Raw genomic sequence first — 23,173 nt, 5'->3', positions numbered from 1 at the left:
AAGTGTCAGAAGGACAGGGCCCTTATTTTATTTGAACAAATAAAAATTACAACACGAAATTATATGAAATAAAAAAAATAAAAAAAATTAATGAAATTAAGCGATAGAAAACAAAAAAATGCAAAAATTTGCAAGCAATTTATGTAAAAAAAAAAAAAAATTCTCATGATTTCTTAGCAATAATAATAATAATAATAATAATTTTAATGATAATATAGAGAATACAATCCATGCAGACATGCATGCATATGCATGCACACACACACACACACACACATGCTTACATACACATACCTTCGCTTCCAGTCAGAACACTCCGATAGAATTGAGTGTCGGAGCCTCAGCATTGCTGGGAATTATCCAATGATGAGAGGGAGGGAGATAATGAGTGGCGAGCGGTGGCGCCCCCTGCAGCGCTGCCGGGAGACAATCAGAGAAATTGATGGCATTATTTGACAGGGGCGGGGGTTTATTAAAAGGCTAATGGTGCTATCGTGCCATTTGATGGCTGAGCAATTTAATTACATCTATCGATTTCCGCTTCCTTTTTACAGTCCGGTCGTGATTAAACATCTTGGCGGGGGCAAAACGGATACTAGACGCGGAAACCTTTCAAAATAAAAATTTTAAAAAATTAAAGAAGGGTGAAGATGGTTGGAATTTATTTTTTCTGTATTAGCTCAGGAGGTTATCCTGTGTGGCGGCTGGAAATCCAATGTGATTGGCTTTTCAGCTGTGGTATCGATCCGCAGCTGCCTGCTGTGTTCCCTCTGCTAAGGAAGAGCCACTTTTATCGCTATTTATCAAGAGGAGCCGCTGGCACGGCAAAATCGAAACGGCTGGAAATTTTTTAAATTATTTGCAAAAAAAAAGTAACTTTTGCCATTTAGGCGGATTTCTATTTGATGTCAATCTAAGTATGTAGAAAACAAAAAAAATGAAGCAACCTTTTCACATTTTTTTAGACTTCCACATATGTGGACGCTCGGTCTGAATTCTATATTCTTTTAAATTCGTTCTCTGCTATTGGATTGCAGTGTCTTGCTCAACAAACACTTGGACACACTACGAGGTGGAAATCAAACCAGCAATGTTTGGTTCTGAAGACGATTGCTCTATCTCCTGCGCCACGCCGCCTGTTGAACACGGAAAAATCAAACCAAAATGCGAAACCCACACATGTGGATGCCAGGTTTTAGGAGGATAAAGACAATAAAAAATGTTAATATAAAACATGAAGCAGGATGTGGTTCGGATTCAAAAACAGCATGTACTGGCAGATTTATTAGTATCATAAAGAACAGCTCTATTTCCCTTATCTTTTAGCTTTTAATAGTTTAGCTTAATTGTTTTTGTTTAATTTAACAGTGATAAATAAGACATACATTAGATATGAATGAAAAAATGTTGCATATCAATAAAATAAAATAAAATAAAATAAAAAGAGCTTGAAATCATTCAACAATAACAGTAAAATAATCACCCACAAATAAATATGTAATAAAAAAAATCTAAATAATATGCCAAATTTGGTTTGAAAAATTAATATATAAAACAAAGAAGAACTACAAGAAGTTATTCCTAAATGAAGAAAATATTGAAAGGAAAGTGTTATTAGAAGCAGGGGTGGGACATGATTGATCCAGGGTGAACCCCGCCTTTTGGCCAATCACAGCTGAGTGTAAAGAATTAATGAGCACTATATAAACATCCCATTGACCATATTGCGATTATATATATGTGTGTGTATGTGTGTGTTGGAAAATCACCAAGTAAACAGGAAAACTCCAAGAGTAACTCAAGAAAAAGGGATGAGAATAAGGAGAGATGATAGGGTTCTGCACATAGCCAGGATTTTGACGTCTTCATACCCTAAACGTTAACTCGCCGCCCCCATCCTCCCGCAGCTGCAGCCAGATCCATCCCTCGCCACCGCCACCGTTTTTCGAAACGCACGACTCGGGTTTTTGCCGGACGGGTGGGTGGGGGTTGAACTCCGGGGCCGAGTCTCATTGTAGAGAGAGAGAAAACACACAATGCTAAATGGATAACACATGGGAGCGGAGCTGCTGCGGTGAGGTTCAAAGCCGCTGAGAAAATAAAACTGGCTATTTTTGACCGAGGGGAGCTGGAAAAAGCAGCCAAACGAGGGAAAATTATAAGGCTTTTTTTTTTTTTAGCTCTCCGAATAAAACGGGACCTCCAGAACTTTGTGACAAAATTCTGCACCAGCTATTTTTCTACTAATACCCCCACCCTCTTTTTTTTATTTCTATTTTTTGTTTGGTTCCTCAGACCGGTTCATTCTCCCCGGCTTTTGTTTTGATGTTCAAACGGAGGTTGTGACCTTCAGAAAGGAAGGGTTGAGGAATTCCTGTCCCGTCGGGTTTATAATTGAAACCTAGAGATGTTTTTTTTTTTTTTTTCAGGATTTGACATTTAGCTATTTCCGCTTTTTATTTTCTCATGTAATGAATATGATTGACATGCGGTGGTCAGCGCCTCCGCCCCGCAGCAAGAAGGTCCTTGGTCGGATTCCCTCTTCGGGCTTTTCTGTGTGGTGGCTCTATGTTCAGAATGAATGACGTTCTGCAATGGATCGCCTCTGGCGCAAAGACAGCAAGGATAGGCTTCTGTCTCCCTGCAACACCGAGTGCAGGCTAGGCGGTATAAATGATGGATGAATAAGTGAGCGGATGAATGAATGAATTAATGAAATTAACTTGATTGCAACTGGTCCAATTGGAATCCTGTCGCTTGGCAAATGACAGCTTGGATAGACTCCTGCAACCCTGTCATTCTGAGTGCAAGGGAGTGAATGAATGAATCAATTTTGAATGAATGAATGAATGAATTCACGACTGAATGAGTGAAATACAGCAGTCAATTGCAATCTGGGATTCTCCGAATGTATAAAATGTCACAAGGTTAAATAGAGAGCTCAAGCGTAAACTTGTATTTCTCAAAAATGATGCATAAAGTAACTTGAATAGAGGGCAAAATGTAAAATAAATTAGATTAAAAATCAGACCGCCACAGTAAATTAAATAGTCATAAAAAGCCACAAAAAGACCAAATATTTGCACATATGATGGCCTTCAATTTCAAATATATTCTGATGAAAAGGACATTCGTCTAAAACATCACAAAGTGATGTTTAATTGATAATTTACATCTGTATTTATTAAATACGTTGAAATAATAATTTCAATTTTTTTTCTATCTTCTCCCCCCACTTGTAATCACTGTTTGGCCTTGTGTGCACAAGCTGTAAGATAACAGCAAGACCCGCTGATGAAACAAACATGGAGTCAATCAGGCGAGGGGGGCGGAGGTGGGAATGCATAATTCAGAGGACTGATGGCGTTGTGGCGTTTAGGTGCTGATACTTTCAATTGTAGTGTGACGAGGAGCAAAGTGTGTGTGTTGGTTGGTTGGTTGGGGGGGCACTCGCATGACCTCGGCTGGCCTCTAAGCACCGATTAAAAAAAAAAAAAAAATTTATTAAAATTAAAATTGAAGGAGAAAAACACTATGCATTTAAAAAAAAATGAAAAAAAAACAACAAAAATCAAAATATTTACATTTTAATTTTATCTATTTATTTTTTTGTGAAACACCACTCATTTGAATAAGAAAAATGTAATACATTTAAAAAAATATGTAAAAGATTAAAAGAATATCACCTGAATGTAGAAATTGTATTTGTATGTATGTGTATGTTTTCCTGGATTTGCAATTTCAAATAAAATTCTAATGTATTTTTTGGATTTGGGTCATGGATTTTTTTTCCGGGTGCTGCTAATACCGTCTCTCATATTATTCATTGATTTATTTACGATTTTTTTTATATTTATTAAGATTAATTTTTCAACTTTCCATTTAGCTTGTGCAAAACTGCTGAACCTAACCTTTAAGATAATTTCTGAATAAAATCTTAAATAAAATAAGTCCGACAAGAATTCATACTAATGTAAGATTTTTTTTTTTTTTTTTTCAATTTAAAAAAAAAAAGTCCAGATCTTCAAAGAATATTTGACTTAATGACTAAAATTCTGAAATGTTCTGCCACCATCATAACTGCTTCCTGCCTGGACCCCCTGCCGCTCGGGTGTACATCAACACCGATGACGGTGGCCGGTGCTGCAGAACGGCGGGAACCCTGCGGGAACCCGGCGGGACATCAGCGTCCTCCCGCAGCCGCCGGCGGGAGCCATTTTTATTTATTGAACTTGATGTTCCAGTTTCCGTATTGTCAGTGAGGGGGGCCGTTGTTAGTTATAGGCGCCCACTCTTCCAACTGTCCTCTGCTGGGGACCGGGAGACGCCATTCTTTGTTTATCAGCGTGTGTGTGTTTGGGCGCGTCTTAAAAACACACGCACACACACACACACACGGTGAATCAGGCCGACAGGCAACACCTCAGTGTGAAAGAAATTCGCCGGAGCTTCTCTCACACTCATCTGATGGATCGCTGGCGCTTTCTTGTGTCAGGTATTGCAGAGCGTTTGGTCCATTTTTTTTCTCCTTCCATACAAGTAAGAAAAAGAAAGGGCGTCATATATTAGCGGCGGGCTGTATGGACCGGCAGCCATATTTCCTGGTGTGAAATTAGAACCATAAAACATTATTTTCCTGGCCCGAGGTTCCCAACGTCATTTAGTCTCGGTGGGTGGCGGGAAAAAAAACCTGGGGATGTAAATCTAAACCTTACCGCCAAGAAAATAGAACCGGATCACAAGGTAGATTTCTCCCGCCTTGGCCTTCTGAGACCCTTTGGTTCGCTTTCCCTGCTTGATGTAATTCCAGCCTGAGTGTCCCTGTATGTGGAACAAATTTTTTCTCAAATAATACTAAATCATTTTGTATGATGCCTAGTTTTTATTCTTATTTTTATACATTTTTAATTTTTATTTTTATTTACTTTTTGTATTTATTCATTCATTTATTAGTATTTATCTCTTAAATTATACTTAATGATTCTCTATCAGCCGAATAAACAGAGAAATAAAATAAACTAACAAACAAGATATATATATGCAACAATAATAATACTACTCTACTTCCAAATAAAAAACTGAGAATAAATACAAAAATATTGATAACAACAAAAATACTTATAAGAATATAGGTAGTCATAATAATAATTATCTTAATATAATTAATATAATATTAATTATTAATGATATAAATTATAAACATTTTGCTCATTATTATTGTTTATTTTGTTGTTGTTTGTATAGTGCATAGTGTTTATAAAAAAATGTGGAAAAAATGGCCAAACTCATGCTGATTGATTCATGAATTATAATTCAAATATAAGATTCATTTTACAAGAAAATCACAAATTACACAGTCATCAGAACATTAGAAAAAAGTGGCTTTAAATATTATATTTTACTTTATTTAAACTAATTTTACTTTATTTCATTTCATTCAGTATCCAACCTCCTGCTTGGCAGATCATCCTTGTTGTTAAGCCAGCGCCGGATTATGTTCAGCCTGGCTGGCAGTGTAAAAAATCTGAAAGCTACAAGGTTGCCGAAAAAAATCCATCCTCACCGTTCTCCGTCTCCAGGTGTGGAACGTATCTGTTTCACACTGACTACGCCGTCGCCACAGAATTAGAAGTTCTCAGGCGTGTTATTGTCCGCCCGCTGGGACTCCGTCTCACCTGCCTGCATAGGTGCCTCATTTCCCGCCATGCCAAGTGTACGATTGTTCCTCATGTCATGTTCGGCTCCTTCTCTGTTCCCGCGGCTTCTAGCATATTTCCGCGATTGGTTTGTTTTTCCAATAACCTCCCTTCAGTAACGACCGGGACTCCCCGTATCATCTCGCCACGGCTGGAAGGGTCCCATGTGTGTCGCGGTTCCTTGTTCTCCTCATTGGGTTCTCCCCAGGTTCTCCAACCGTCCAAAAACATTCAGAAGTTTGTCAAAAAAGCTAAGTCAGCTTTATTGTTAATATCTCTATATGTACTACAGAGGAATTGAGAAGACATTTCGCAATATCCCACTTCTTCTTCCTCTCCTTTCGGCTTTTTCCTTCAGGGGTCGCCACAGTGAATCAACCTTCTCTTTCTCTGTATCCTTCTCTCTCACACCAACTACCTTCATATTTTTTCTCACTACGTCCATAAATCTTCTCTTTGGTCTTCCTCTAGACCTCTTGCCCGGCAGCTCAATCCAGCATCCGTCTACCAATATATTCACCATCCCTCCTCTGTACATGACCCAACCATCTCAGTCTGGCTTCTCTGACCTTTTCTCCAAAACGTCTAACATGAGCCGTCCCTCTGATGGACTCATTCCTGATCCTATCCATCCTGGACACTCCCAAAGAGAACCTTAGCATCTTCATCTCTGCAACCTCTAGCTCTGCCTCCTGCTTTTTCATCATTGTAACAGTTTCTAGGCCATTCAGCTTCGGCGGTCTCGCCACTGTCTTGTGCACCTTTCCTTTCATTGTGGCTGATAGTCTTCTATCACATAGTGACACTTTTCTCCAACCATTCCAACTTGCTTGAACCCATTTCTTTACCTTTTTTCCACACTCTCCATTGTTCAGGACTGTTGACACCCAGCACTTGAAATACTCCAATCCCACTGTGACATGAAATGACCAAAACAATAACAATAGAGAGTAAATTAAACAGTAAAGTGCACTATTACATAAACTATGAGGTATAACGTGCAGATACAAACTGCCGGTAAGGTGAAAAGTTAACAAGACATTTAACAGCATGAAGCCTGAAGCGTATACATATGTGTAATTTAAATGCGGGGAGTTGAAGCTGAGTTTTTGTTTATACTGTATTTGTCCAGGGTTCACAGCCCCACTAACTTGCTGCAAGCTAAAATTGTCCTGTTTTTGCTAACTTTCTATTAAAGTTGAGGAATCCCTGAACCCAAAACGATTGATTTTTGGGGTGAATTAATGTTGGCTGTAAAAAATGCTGAAAAACAAAATGTGACTTGCCGGATTGTTTTTTTTTTTTTGAGTATGTCTTTTGGCTATCAAGCCTCTGTTAGCTCAACTGCCAACAACTGTGGCCGACCTAATGGAGGCTTGTTGTCAACATCAACCTGGCTAAATCTTCTCGATTTCTGAGTAGGGGAAAGAGCTATATTCCTCATCGGGGCTTTCTTCCAATCGGGAAGGTTGCTGGTTAGATTCCTCCCAACTACACAACGGCTTGGGAGAGACACCGAACCCCAAGATGCTACCAATGCTAGCACCTTGTATGACATCGCCAGGTTTGTGTGTGTGAATAGGTGAAATAGATCCACTGCGAAGCCACTTTGAAACACAAAAAACAAAAAAAACCCAAACGCATTTTATCAAATTCAATAACACAACTTTACCCTATATTTCAGTAATTCTTCTGTAGTATCATCTCTGCAGCCTATCCTGCACACAGGGTTGCAAGGGGGATAAAATAAATAGTTTTTCTGTTTTTTTTTGAATCAGTGTCACAGGTTAATACAATCAAAAATTTGCAGAAGCACCACCATTTTGTTTGTTTATTTTTATTAATTTTTATTTAAAATTTACAAACAGATGGTCCTGGGATGAGCAGCCCAATAACTGAGGGCTTATTCCTTTTATATAGGAAATCATTGCTGCTTTATCTTTTGCTTATTAATCTCCACTGAAACCCCGATTGTGTTTTTTTAACTTTTTCTTTTTTTATATTTTTGTACAAGTAATACAACCCCTCCCCCCCGACTCCAGCCAAAATTGTCCTTTTTTGCTAACTTTCTAGTCAGAGCTTAAAAGTACCCTAACCCAAAGTAATAGATTTTTGGCTCAAATTAATTTTTGATGTAAAAATGGTGAAAAACAAAATAAATGACTTGGCACTTTTTTTTTTTTTTTTTTGAGAATTCATCGAGGTGAACAAGCCTCCGTCAGCTAATGGAGGCTTCGTATGTGGCAACTTCAGCTTTGTATGCAAACAGGTTAATGTGATCCAGTAAGAAGTTACTTTGAAATGCAAAATTTAGCATGTTTTTTATATTTCGGTACATCATTCATTCATTCTTCTATATTATCATCTCTACTGCCTATCCAGGACTCAGGGTTGCAAGTGGGTATCAAAAAACTTTCTGTTTTTTCTTAATCAGCATTAAATTAAGGAAAGCGCTACAATAAAAAAATGTACAGAAGTGCCACCGCATTTTGTTTTTTTTAAAGTTAACAAGCAGATGGTCCCGGGTGTTTGGTCCAATCAGGAACAGCCCAATAACTGAGGGCTTATTCTTTTTATAATGGAAATCATTTTTGTTTTATCTTTTGCTTATTAAAGTCCCAACTACCTTTTTTTTTTTTTTTTTTTATCCATTACATAAAAAGCTATCAGAGCTGTTTCTCTCTTTTTTTTTTTTTAATTTAAACCCATTACGTTTTTAATTAATTGCTGAGCGACACCGTTCCCGAGCTGTTCATTAAAATGAAACGTAATATAAAATAAACCCTATTTTACATGATTTTATTTATTTATTTATTTTTAATTTGTCTCCTTGCACCCGATATTGCGCTCGGAAACGTCCCCATTGCGAGGCAAGCTGCCTTTCTTCGAAAAATGCGCAAACTCTCATCCTTCGTCGGATGCAGACGTGGCAGAAGTCAATGAAGGTCATATAACTCAATCGACAAAAGCCCAATCGGCATGAAGGAGACGGTAACTTCTGTCGTATTCCTCATGAAAACGGCCTCTGTGTGCGGTAAGAGTGTGCACGTGTGTGTGCGCACGGTCAAGGAAACCCGACGCGGCCTTCCTCATTGTTTGAGCCTCTAATTAGCTTCTGAGATAATCCTCATTAATTCACTTGATTTTGTTTGACTTGCATTAGACGGATAAAGAGATGCTGGCGTTCATTTAACAAGTGCGTTTAAAAAAAAAAAAAAATGGAAAAAGAAAAAGAGAAAGTGCTTGTATCTGTGGAAATGGGGCCGCGTCCCTTGTGTGGCCCCGCTGGCCGCTACTTTGGGGCCACTTGGCATGCATAAAGTACACAAAACCTGAAGGAAATTGATAATTTGTTCGAGTCCTTCAGTCCATTTGAATGCTTATTAGGAGGGAGGGGGATTCCGGTGCCGATCTCCGTTGCCATAGGAATCAGAGGCGGAGACGGGGGCTCAACCCAAACAGGTCAGCTGTCAGTCAGGGAAGATGGAGAACATTGAGAGGAACAGTGGAACCCCGTTCAAACTTGAATTACCACTTTTTTGCACGACTGCTACTTTGCGCTGTCACAGAGAGATCATCATGCTTCTATTGTACCATATACCATTATGATATTTCTTACCGGCCTTTTGCACTAAGCTGAACGAAAATTCCCAATTCCTCTGTTGTGGAGAAATTGACAAAAAAGCTGACTTGACATTGAATATGATGATGAAAATTGAGGAAAGTGCTAGCCAATGCTTGTATGATTTTTTTTTTCAATATTTTTCTGGAATTTATTCATTTATTTACTTTTTAGTTTTTCAATCCATTTATTATCAAATGTTCCTGTTCTGTGTTTTCATTCCCTCTGCAAATTTGAAGGTGTCTTATTTTGCCGGAGTCGCTTCCGGAATATTGATGGTATTGAAAATTGGACACACATTGGACATAGAAAAAAAAAAAAAAAGAAGAAAAAGGAACATAACCAAGAAATGATGATTTACATGTAAAATGAAATAAATAGAATAATTAATTAATCAAAATATAATATAATAAAAAAATCTAATTTTTGTTGTAAATATCCAATTACAAAAAATCTTAATCCAATCATGCCCAAAAATTAAATCATTGATATTCATATATATAAAAGAGTATAATTTATATATATTTTATTTATATTTATCACAAATATTAGCTTATTTATTTCCTGGTGTGTGTTTTAATTCACCCCATTAACCCCCATCTGGTTTCCAGAAACTCCTATGCCACAATTATTATAATTAATTATTATTATAATTATCATGGCTATTATTATATTATTGTTTTACTTATCTAATAATTTACTTATTTATTATCTTTTTTATAATTATTAATTATGGCAAACAGCAGGTGTTTTATGCATGTTGCATGAGCATAAAGACCCCAATATCCTACACGGGGAAATCGATGGTTCTCTCTCTTGACATGGGCACAGCCAATAATGCATCCTTGCGGTAACATCTCTCGATCCCAGGGCGTGACTCATCCTCATGATGTAATGTCAGTTAGCTCATCGCTTTTATTCCTCAGGTGCGAACACAGTGGCGTCCTTTGGGAAAAAAAAAAAGGGCGAAGGAAGCGAGCCAGCATCTTGGGAACTTGTTTACATCTTTAAATTAGAACAAAGAACAATTGCAAGCATGCAAATAGCGGAGGCGAGATCTTCCGAGGCCCCGCTGGTGTTTTTTTTTTTTTTTTTTTTTTTCACAAACCACCATCCAGAATTACTTAAAAAAAAGATAAAATGTTAAAAAATTCGCCGCTTGTTCAGCATGTATGGCAGAACCCCAAATGCTCTGCTTTGTATAATCAGCGAGGTCTCTGATATGGTGAATTCTATCTGAGGATTTTTCCGTGTGATCTTCATGCAAAACCCGGGATTCTTATTCAGGTGTCGCAGGATCTTTCTGAAAGGACTTGCAGGTCTTGGCAACGGCCGCGTGATTCCCAGCACAATCGGTTGGAAATGCATTCGTTGTTCTGTTTGTTTGTTTGCTTTTTTTGAACGTTTATTCATTTATTCTATCATACGTTTTTTTGAATGTTTATTTATTTAATTTGTCTTTTGAAAGGTTTATTTATTCATTTGTGTGTTTTTTGAATGTTAATTTACTTATACATGTGTTTTTTTTAATGTTTATTAATTTGTTTGTTTTTTGAATGTTTATTTATTTGTTTTTTTGAATATTTATCTATTTGTTTGTTTTTAAATATTAATTTCTATCTATCTATCTATCTATCTATCTATCTATCTATCTATCTATCTATCTATCTATCTATCTATCTATCTATCTATCTATCTATCTATCCATCCATCCATCCATCCATCCATCCATCCATCCATCCATCCATCCATCCATCCATCCATCCATCCATCCATCCATCCATCCATCCATACTTTTTTTTCTCCAGTGTTTCTTCAGATGGTAGCAACGTCAACATTTCAATTTTGACCAAGCAACATTTGTTACTGGTCTCAAAAAATATCAAAGCATCTGAAAAGCGACAGCAAAATTGAGAAGTGGCAAGCCATGATGACCTAAATTTAGCATTGCAATCAATGTAATGTTTGTTTAAAAGCTAGCACATACTAAGCTCGCTCGGCAACGACGAATAGCAATGACTGCCGACCCTGTCCTATTAGTCGCTGGTCTGAGATGGTTTTGTGTGTTTTTTTTTTTTTTGCTCACTGCAGGGTGGGCACGGCTGCCGTTCAGGGGAATGTTGTTTGGGCTTGATTAAAATGCACTGAAGCCACTTTTTGACAGCGAGGAGAAAAATCTGGATACACCCCAAGCCCTTTTTCGTGTGTGTGTTTTGTGTCTTGACTCAACGCTATGAAAGCCAGATGACACCCGGGAGCTGTTGATGCGATGGCGGATGCGGCAGCGACTGTACGGACCTTTTGATCAAACCCCGAGTGTCAGATATCATCTAATTAACTGGTAAAATCCAATATGGGGGATGCGGCTGCGGCTGCGACTGCGGGTGAGGAAATCACATGTGAAGTGGTGATGAGGCCGTGATGATCAAAATAGATGGTGTTCGTGTGTTTTGCCGCTGGAAGCAGGTGGTTGCAAGGTAACGCGATGGTGGCGTTGGGGGGTGCGGGCCGTTGCCACAACAGAAGAAAGTGAAGGTGAATTAAATTAAGTTGGACTGAAAAATGGAGCCCGGAGCAAAGCCTGTTTTACTGATGGCAGTACGTCCACCAGACAAACGGAAAAAAAAAGGAAATAAAAACATATTAGATTAATAAAATTGAAGTAATGAAATTGAAAGTTGAATTATGCTCAATTGTCAACAATATAATTAAAAGAGGAATTTCAAAAAAAAAGGTTTGCATTGCCATTTGTGTGGTTACAGTGGCATGTTGCAAAAATATGTATACAAATTGTGTAATAACCTCAATAGGATCATTATTACTATGATATAAATTATAAATACATTGGCTGTCTTGCTAATGCGATCTAATTATTACATATTATTATTCTTGCTGTTAAATCTAATCAATCTAGTCTTTCTTGAAATATAGACGAAGCAAAATAAAAAAAAGTAGTTACATATCGCTTTATACAGGTACATGGTTATAATGGCATGTTACAAAAATATACATACAAATTGTATAGTAGCATCAATGGCATCATAATTACCATGATATGAGCTAAAACTATATTAGCATCGGTGCTAATATTCTTGGTATTATTAGCATATGTTAATGTAATTAATATCATATACATATTAAGCATATTTTATCACTTATATATATATATATATATATATATATATGTATATACAAAGAAAAGATTGGATCGATAAATATATCAATAAAATATCAATAAATATATTAATGCTCATTTAGTTTACCCAGCAGTTTATTTTTCCCCAAAAAATATTATGATCATAATTTTGATCATCGTTGTAAGTTGTTTTCTCATCATTTAATGAATGAATCCTGTTTGCAATCCCGTTTTTGAAGTGAAAAAGTGTTCATTCAACATAGTTATATCCACTGATCCCTGTGCCTTAATAAGCACGAATCCACCAGATTAGATAAATAATCCATTAAACTTGAAAAATGTAAGAGTACTCAGCCTCCAGACTTCGTCAAGATTAAAACGGAAGGCCTCCATCATGTCGAAATAATAAAATGCTCGAGTTTTACCTTAAAAAACACAGATTAAAATCCTGAGGGAGAGAAGAACTCGGAGGATATCTCAGCCCTTAAAGATAATATTTTTTATCTACAACAAGGCCCCCCAAGGGTGTCTTAACAGCGGCACTTTAAAAGGATCTGAACGAATCCTCTTAAACGGTTGATTGATTTGAATTTTTTTTTTTCTGCGGCGATGTGTGTTCCCTCCTCCTGTGTTCTAGATGGGAGTTGCGGGGTGGGGGGGTGGGGGGTGGGGGGGGGCGATCACCCTGGTTTGACCCCGACCCCTCACTCAAGAGGGCTCCTTTCCATTTCTACGTTTATGGTCCGGCTGAGAGATCGGCGGAGGGTCTGGAATTTATTTGGGCTTTCACTCGGACGCCATTGTCCCGCCGAAACCGTGGCAAACAAAAGTGGAGGAGGAGTAAAAATGGAGGGGAACAGGGGGAGGAGACCCTGGGGGGGGGTGAAACAAAGCCGACTGCGTCAAGGGTGCGGCGGGGGGGGTCGGTGTCAGGGGCGTGGGGGAGGGGACAGCCACTCCAACCTCTGGATTGATTGTCTCCTTTCCATCAGAAAGCTCAATTTCATGCAAAAAGGCCGGCTGAGATGTTCTCTGAGCCCTCCTGATATTCCCTGCGACACGATTCACTATTTAGCGGATAATGAGAATTTTGACCGATTTAATGCCGTCCATTAGTTTTCACTGGCGTGTGTGTGTGTGTGTGTGTGTGTGTGTGTATGTGTGAGGGTGTCAGCCATATGTGAAGGAATATGGGTGATATGACGTAACGGTATCAGTGAATGCAATGTGTGTAAACATACAAGTAGGCGCCACTTTAGTAGACGGTTACTAAAGCCAATAAATGTCCGAAGGCAGGCTTCGACGACCCGTTGGACTCGTGTCACGAATTCGATGAGTTCAGTTTTGAACAAAGATGGGGCAAAAAAAAAAGCTCTATTAATATGCCTCTTGCAGGGTGACAGTTACAGATGGATGACTAAAGCAAGCCGGTGTGCAGCAAAACCTTGGCGCATTTTTAACTCTTTTCACGCATCGGCCGTATTAATAACGTTTTTTTTTTTTCTTTTTTAATTTTCCACCTCAAGAGTGAATTACCGGTTTCTTTTGTCTCCTTTTTTATCAGAGTCCCAGCTGCAGCGGAGTGCCACTTTGTTTTTACACCTACTTCCAGAATATGTGCTTATTTTATCTGCTTTGCCACATTAAGAGTTGAAAGAGGTCGTACGAAAGGAGTCGCTTTGTGAGTTGCTTTCCACTAAGGAACAAAGTGTGGCCCAAAATGTTTTTGCTCGGTATGTTTGATTTTAACAGGTCTTTTTGTCACTTCTTGAAATTGACAAAAAAAAAAAAAAAAAAAGGTTTCGTGCTCGTGCTAGGGCCCATTCGTACACTAGGCCACAAAGGAAATCTGTTGGGCTAATGCTAAATGCACTCCACACTGATGACTGTGCAAAGTGGATGTTAAGATTAGCAGGTAGCATTCAAAAGTGATCTGTGCTGTAATATGTTCATGGTTCTTTTCTTTTTTTTTTTTAATTGAAAACAAAAAAAATCGACAACTACAACAGCACACTTAAGTAGCGAGCTAGCATCATTGTATTCAATTTTGACAGGTAATGCAGTTTCAGTACAGGCTGAAATTCAAGTCAAGTTGGATTATGTTTATAGGACTCCAAAAGTGTTGGGTTGAGTCTTCACAATGATTGACAGAAACCCTAAATTCCCCCAGGCGCTAACGCTTTGTGATAATGATATGGGAAAAACTGTCTCTTCACCTATCAGCAACCTCGGACCAATTCCAGTTCAATATTTTGGGGCCTTCTTTCTGGACCGATGTCAAGCAAATAATCATAGCTGTGCAAACAGTTTCATGCTGACTTGAAACAACCATTTGGTAACTTGACTGTTAGCGATTGACTATGTCCACGTTTGAATGGCTGAGCGTGATTTTAGCGTGTGACCTCTTTGAAATTCAAAGATGCGATTTAAGTGGGGACCGTTTAGCAGCCTTGTCCGTCCAGCCGCAATGCAATCATTGACTGAGGCGTTGGGACAATCAGGCCTGTGCTTGTTGAGCAGTATTTGGTGTTTTGTTTCGGGAGAAGGACCTTTATTACGTTCCTCAAATGGTATAATTGTTCTATGTTTAGGAGTTTCTGAAAATGGACTTGTAGCATGCAGTAATGTTTTTTTTTCCAATTGGGAAGTACCAATTTGAAGACGAATTATCTGCAGCTCAGCGCCCTGCAGTAAACATAATGCAATCGGGGGATTGGGAGGGGGTTGGTGGTAAAATAAACCCAGTGCACCCAAACAGGGACAGAAGTACTCTGTGATTAAGACAATGATTAAAAATTAAAAGATTAAAACAAAACAAAACAAAAAAATATATGAATGGATTAATTAATAAATCACAAAGTAAAAACAGATAAAGGGATAAATAGAAAGATAAATGAATGATTGAATAAAATAATGGAGTATCAAATGAAAAATATATGATGGATGAATAAATCAATAATTGAATAGATCACTAACAAAAAATAATAAATACATAAATTAATTCATAAATACATAAATAAAAAAGAAAAAAGAAATCAATACAATTAATAAATCCATGAATAAATTAATACATCAATTAACATGTGGACAGATAGAAAAAATAATGAATAAATGAGTATATAAATGACAGCCATGAATGATCAGCTCATGTAACGTCATAGTCCTCCCTCACAACATGATTTCTAAAAATAAACGTCCGGCTCTTGTCAAAAAGAATATTTTCTGCTGGTTTCGACTAGTCTCCGTTGCGACTGACAGCTGTCAGTCTTTCTTTTTTTTCTCATCAATCTACATAATTCGCTGCTCTGCTGCTTTAATAAGCCGCATGTTAGCGTGCAAAGTTCCCCCGCCTGGGTAATTATTTTGCTCCATTGACGCTTGAGAAATTATGCCGGCACACGGAAATGGAAACCATAAGACCCTCTACCCATGTTGGAGGACCGAATTCGCTCCATTCATGATAACGCGACTGTTGACGGGCGATAAAGGAACGCGAGGTTTTCTTGGCACAGTTGTTTTGTCGTTTTCTCCTCCGTATTATAGGCTGTCTTGGCAGCGTCTGTGCTTCCCGACTTACTGAAAATGCTCAAAATATTGAACGTGAATCTCAGCAGCCATCACTCATTGCACTCGCGGATTAATGCACTGTTTTAGCAATCAATAAGCTGACAACTAAGATCTCCCCGTCTCTTAATGTTTGATTTAATGTTGGTGTGACTTCTAATGGAGACTTGATTAAATTAGACCGGTCGGTCTTGGCACCTTTTCCTCCTAATGAAATGTGCTGAGGGCCTTCTAGGAGCTCCTTCAATTTCTGTAAAACTAAAACATCATCCGACGATGATAAAAAATATAAATGATAATTTTCAAGGTAATTTCACCCTCAGATTTCAAGGTTGTACAATTCATCATTTTCAGTCGTCCTTTTTTTAAAAAAAAAAATATAATGTGTCCCAACATTTAAATATGAAACATTAAACTTTTACATTTTAAAATCTATATATATTGATATGGTTTTTGATTTATTATTATTCTTATCTTTATGTCAGGAAATTTTGATAATCTTTGATAATCTTGAGGTAATCCCCCCCAAATGAAGAAGTTCTACCATTTTTTTTTAAATTAATTCTTTAATCTCATTTTTATAACCGCCAAATTTCTTGCAAATATTGGAACATCCCCCTAATTTTGTTGATAATTATTGTTATTTATAAATAATATTATATTTTATTGTTATTATTATTGTTATGCGAATAAATAGTATAATCATGTCAGTAAAATTTGAGAATGTTGAGAAATCCTATAAAATTGACTTTTTTTTGCTTCTATCTTTTATCTTTAACAGCAGAATATCTTATAAATATGGATACATACCCGGTAATTTGATGATAATACTACTATTAATAATAACAAATCATTATTATTATTATTATTAAGCCTATTATTTTTACTTTCATTACTATGCCAGTAAAATTTTAAAACATTGAGGTAATATTTTATAATTTTTTCACTTTATCATGTTATCTTTTTAACAGCAGAATATCCTGTAAATATAGACACATACTGACCAGTTGTATTATTATAATTATTATTATTATTATTATTATTATTATCAGGCCAGTATATTTTGAAAATGTTAATGTTATCCCAAGAAAATTGCATGAACTTTCATCAAATTTTTTAACATTCTATATTTTTGTTGAATATCTTGTAAATATGGCAGCATATCTGCTAAAATTATCATTTTTGTTGATGTTTTAGTTGATGAACTGACACCTTGGACAAGTGAGCACATACCATCATCATTAATTAAGATAACAAAGAATCGTGGATGTATTCGCTCTAAGCCACCAAAGTCATCAACGCGAGAAATCCAAAATTGAAAGTGTCAAGACAATCACATATCATTATTGACATTTTATCACGTCCCTGTGTACCAAAACATGTCCAGAGAGCATAATCCACTTGAAGCCGGAGCTCCACAGCTCATTTAGAGTCAATCTGGGGGTCCAGAAGGTGAAGCTGAATTGAGAAACAGAATGCAGATGAAGACTGCGTGCATCCTGTATTCAGGATATAAACACGTTGAGAAAAAAACGTTAAATTATAGTTGTATATTCCACCAATCTGTATGCACAATTCACGGCTGGGCAGGACGAGGGGTCACATCTGAGCGTGGGGGGATGGTGGCCACTATAGGTCAAGCATGAACATTACACCACGACACACAACAATAGCAATACATACATATATATATATATATATATATATATATATATATATATATATATATATATATATATATATATATATATATATATATATATATATATATATATATATATGTATGTATGTATGTATGTATATATATATATATATATGTATGTATGTATGTGTATATATATATATATATATATATATATATATATATATATATATATATGTATATATATATATATATATATATACACACATATATATATATATATACATTTATATCAATCTATGTAGTGATATATTACCTTATCCTTATATTTTGTAGCTCAATGTGTCTGATGCATCCTTGGATTTTATCAGTCATTAGCATTAATGTTAGGAATAGGCGTGTTGACATTTGTTACCATATGAATAAAAAAAAGTCAAATCAAACCACTGAATAGAGTAAAATGTCCCTGAATCCACAACAAAATTTTGTTAGTTTTTTTTTCCCTTTTTTAAGTATTTTTGTCTTTGTGTTTTTCTAGCTAATACATCTTTCTAAGTGGGTTTTAGTCAATTTACTGTTTTTGTTTTTTTTTAACAAACGTCAGGATATAATTTTCCATATGTTGCAGATTTTCAGTTTAACCATAGTATAAAAGAAAAATAAATTAAAAAAATAATAAAATTGAATACAATGAAATAAAGTACTGCAATTCTTTGCTTGTACTTCCCATTAAAATACACAGTATAGCAAACCTTTACTTGTTGACACATATATATATATATATATACCCAATATATACAATAATATATATATTGGATTTTATCAACCTCACATTTAATCTTAATAGCCCTTTTTTTTTAACAATTGTCAGTTTCCATGTTTCTATTTCTTGCAGATTTTGAACTTAATCTAATGAATAAAATAAAATAAAACAAATACTGCTACTTTTTTGTTGTATTTCCACTTAATAGCATAATAAACCTCAACATGTTGGCATATATATATATATATATATATATATATATATATATAGGATTCAGATGCATGAGACTGCAGGACGTCAATATAATATATATTACGTATGAATTCTCCTCTTGTAAAAGGATAAATAAACTTGAATAAGGATAAATAAAATCCAACTCTTAAATTTGAAACTCTGAATATTTGAATATGCAGGGCTGACACTCCACTCTTCCTCCGTTACTATTTATCTCACCGTTAATTGAAAAAATCTATTTGCACCTGACAGCAACCTTTGACCACTTTATTAATGATCCAAAGTTAATGCTACTCACTTGTTATAAGCCCATAATTTAAGGAATTTAGTTTGATTAATTAATTATATTTAATTTAATAATCAACTTTAATTAATGAAAGGATTCATTTCACTTGAAATGTCAACGTAAATATTTCCTCAGAGCGGTATTATGTCACTAGCATTTTAACTTTGTTTTTCTTTTTAAACAAAATACAACAGACTGGAGCTGTGCAAAGCAAAAGTAAAAGGATACCATGGTGTGTTCAAACACAGCAAGGTTTTTAAAATGGAGATTTGGTTCAAAGTTAGTAATCTCACTTCACGTTTTAGCGCTTCCCATTCCTGCTGCTCATAAGTCCAATAAAAATCCTCCCGCATGTAATGAGAAAAACCTCAAGCACAGCGAAGGGGGGATTGTTTCCTGACATGCCAACCCATGATGTCAAAATTAGTTTTGGGGAAAAAAAGAAGAAATCACCTTTTTTGACTTTTGTTTTTTGTTGTTGTTATTTTTAAATAAATTTTCTTTGTTTATTTCTAGCTGATACATCTTTTTAAGCAGGCTTTCGTGAATTGCCTGTTTTTTTTTTTTTTGTTTTTTGTTTTTTTTTCATGAATAAATGTTGCGGTTTTATTCCAGTGAGAGCTGGAGATTATGGCCTGATGAAGCCAACAGAGCCACATCATATGTTAAAAAGCAGAGATTTAATCCTACGGCTACCAAACCATATCCTTTTGATGCCCTGGCTGCGCCTAGAAATCCTGTCTATAAAAGTTATGAACACGATCGGTGACAAAGGGCAGTCCTGGTGGAGTCCAAATCTCCAGCAATGTGGACCAAGTTTCGACACCGGTCTTACAGGGACTGAACAGCCCGTATAACAGGGTTCGGTACCCCAAACTCATCAACAGTTAGAGCCCGTCCCCCCACCTGAAGTTATTGGTAGACTACCGTTTCATCCACCGGTTTGAACCCCAACGTGCAGGCACCTAGACGGGGGACAATCAATATATCCTCACCTTCTCACAGTCTCTCGCCATGGGTAACGCCAAACTAAAAAAAAAAAGAGTCCAGCCCCTCTCGAGAAGCCTGGTTCCAGACCCCACACTGTGTGTACTATACAACTATATCTAGTTGCAACCTCTCAGCCGCTCTGGCGTTTTTCAAAGCATTGATCAGAACTGCTGTTTTTCGAGAAATGAGCGGATTTGATAATTTACTGGTCCCCGTAAGTTGCGTTCTCGCCGAGACTGCTGTGAAAACTTTGCATAGTGCCAATAATTGTGTCGGATAGGTTTATTTTTCGAATTTCTGGTTACATTTTTACGCATCTCACACCTTTTTAACATGCAACAATCAATATTAAGTTTACATGTTACTCAAGTTTTTTTTATTTTTTTTATTTTATTTTATTTTTAAATACATTTAATTGAAAAAGTCTACCCTGTACCATGTACAGAGACATACAGCCATACTTACTTTAATATAAGTCTAAGTTTAATTAAATTATTTATTTTTTAATTTTATTTAACTTTTTTCTGTTTTATTTTTATACTACAGTTGGACTGAAAATCTGCAAGAAAATGGATAAAGCTAAAACCATTTAAAAAAAGGCAATTAACTAAATTCCACCTAAGAATTTATTTTAGCTAGAAATAAACAAAAAAAAATCTAATCTAATAAAAAGATATATATATATATATATATATATATATATATATATGTATATATACATATACATATATATATATATATATATATATATATATATATATATATAATATGGTAAAAAAAAAAAAAGAAAGAAAAAAATTGCCTTAAAAACCAGCGTACCATTAAAAATAGCTAAATTAGGCTACTGTTTTCCATCACCACTTTGCTAATTTTAATTCACACTGTCCGCTAAGTCAGCAGTGGATTTCCAACTTTTTTCGCCTGGTTGACTTGGCAACTAAAAGCTGTCAAGAGGTTGAGGTGTTTCCCAAGTAGCGTAAAGACACACACACTAGTGATCAGGAAATAACCCCGACAGTAGAGCATATCTTCAGAAACATCATTCTCTGAGGGATGGCGGCAAATTGGTTGCGAGAACGCGGTTGAGTCATCTTGTGAACTAAGGCCATAAAACAGAAAACAACAAAAAAAAATTTGACGCGAAACGACGAGGCGTTTTTCACGCGCGCTCTGACATTTGTCTTAAAAGTCGAACTAACTGTTCGATTGCGTGGAGGCGGAGGGGCTACCTGCAGCGTAATGATGATTTATCCCAACCGACACCGTCATTAGTCAGTGTTACAGCGAGCGACGATCCGTTGGTCGGATAACTCGCCGGACCCCGACACGCTGCAAACTCAACTTCTTACAAGTTTTAAAAAAAGTAGGGGGGGTTCCTGTGAATTTTCAGACGGGCGCGAAACCGAAAAAGAGCGCTGGTGTTAATTTCCATGGGAAGGTGGATAGCGGGGGAACCACAACAATGGCAACCTGGACACAGAATGGCTCAGTTGTTAGCGGTTGTTAGCTCGTGTTAGCCGCCGCGGGCAGCATCCCAAGGACAGAAGCCTTTCACGAAGGCATTCGCTCATTAGGGAGCGGATGCCGCGTTGTTTATGGACTTTAATGAGCTTCACCGCCCCCCCACCATCCCTTCGGGGGGCGCTGGAAAAAAAAAAAAATACACAAAGACAAGCTTGCCCATCCTCCTGGTTCCACATTTAAAAGACCTGCCCTTATTCTCATTACCCAGGAACAATCTCAAGGCGCCATTTTTTTTTTTTTTTTTTAACCGAAGACATCGAGGAGCTTAATTAGTTCATTTACGGATATGCCGCCGCTTTTCTAGCCGATGGCTCTGGCGCCTCTGGAGGGCCTTAAATGCCGCTTCCCTTCTGCTGGGGAAAAAAAAGGGTTGAAAATCTAAAGTACCTGTCAGGTTAATAAGCGAGAGCCTCTCGCCGCGGCGGCCCCTCCCGAGTTGGTTTCTACAAAAAATCGCTGTTGTCTTCGGAGGGACGGAAATGCCAGATTTGCAGGTCCTCCCTTCCTGCCCACCTTTTTCTTTTTTTTTTTTGCTTATAACAAAGCCGGATTCAATAACGGCGGGGTGGAAAACAACGTTTGTTCCGGCACCCGGCTCGGTGATATGCACTGCTCACCGTTCCTGTTTTGGTGGAAGGAGGCGAAGCTGGTATTATTGTTGTTCACTTGCTCATTTTATCCCCGTGAAATAACTGTAGGTGAGGAATAAAGCATTTGTTTTATCCTTCTGGGCATCTTCAGCCTCGGGAAACACATAGTAATTCATTCATGCAGGCTGCTATACCAAGTCCCACGGGTCACTGACGTGAGGGTGGGGTTCATCCTGGACCGGTCAGTCACAGAGCCACATACAGAGACGAAAAAAAAATGCAGTTATTCACTGTTTGTTCGGATAACTAATAAATAAACTAATAATAAATAAATAAAGAAATCAGTAACTCAAACATGAATAAGTAAAATTTGCATTTGGCAAAAAATGTAAATAAATAAATAAATAAATAAATAAATAAATAAAAGCCGATTTAGCTAATTAAATTTAATTGAATTTGTAGTTTATTAATCCCTCAATGGGGAAATTCCGTCTCTGCATTTAACCCATCATGGATGAACCATGAGCAGTTGGCCGCCATCCATCAGCACCAGGGGAGTCAGGGGCTCAGTGTCTTGCTCAACAACACTTTGACGCACCAGAAGGAGTTTGGAACTGAACCAGGAAAAACATAAAAAAATACTATATCTTTGAAATTACTCCAAATGAGTAAGGGAGTGAATTTTGTCTGTCTTTGGGGTGTACCCTGCCTCTCCCCCGATTAATATTTGGGATAGGCTCCAACATCCCCCACCACCCTGAGTGCAGGATAAGCGTCAGAAGATGGATGTTTGTACTAAATTGTACTAAAAATGGGTTCTCATAACTGCCGGTGAATGTGCAAAAAGTAATAGAAATCAAACAAGAATTTTAAAAAATGAAAAATAAAAAAGCATGTATATATCTATATGTATATATTATATAAAACAAACATTGAAAAAAAATACTTATAACTGCATATAAACTGCAAATAAAAAAACGAAATGAGACAGGAATTTAAATTTCAAAATAAAACAAATACATAGAAAAAAAAAGTATGTATATGTACATATATACATGTGAACAAAAATTAACTGCTTAATATTTTCAATTAAGAAAATGTTTTTGCTTATAATTGCATGGAAACT

The 23,173-nt window shown here is 36.7% G+C and overlaps 1 protein-coding gene across 7 annotated transcripts in view; it reads left to right on the top strand.

Moving 5' to 3' along the window:
- The window catches only part of ncam1a (neural cell adhesion molecule 1a), a 343,382-nt gene that overhangs the window by 2,239 nt on the left and 317,970 nt on the right, over positions 1 to 23,173 (top strand). The window lies entirely within an intron of this gene.

This window comes from Fistularia commersonii, chromosome 15 (assembly GCF_037954325.1).
Source record: "Fistularia commersonii isolate RoL2024-O1a breed Wild chromosome 15, RoL_Fcom_v1.0, whole genome shotgun sequence".
Lineage (NCBI taxonomy): Eukaryota > Metazoa > Chordata > Actinopteri > Syngnathiformes > Fistulariidae > Fistularia > Fistularia commersonii.
Note: the sequence above shows the minus strand (reverse complement) of the source record. Positions and strands in the feature narration are given on the sequence as shown.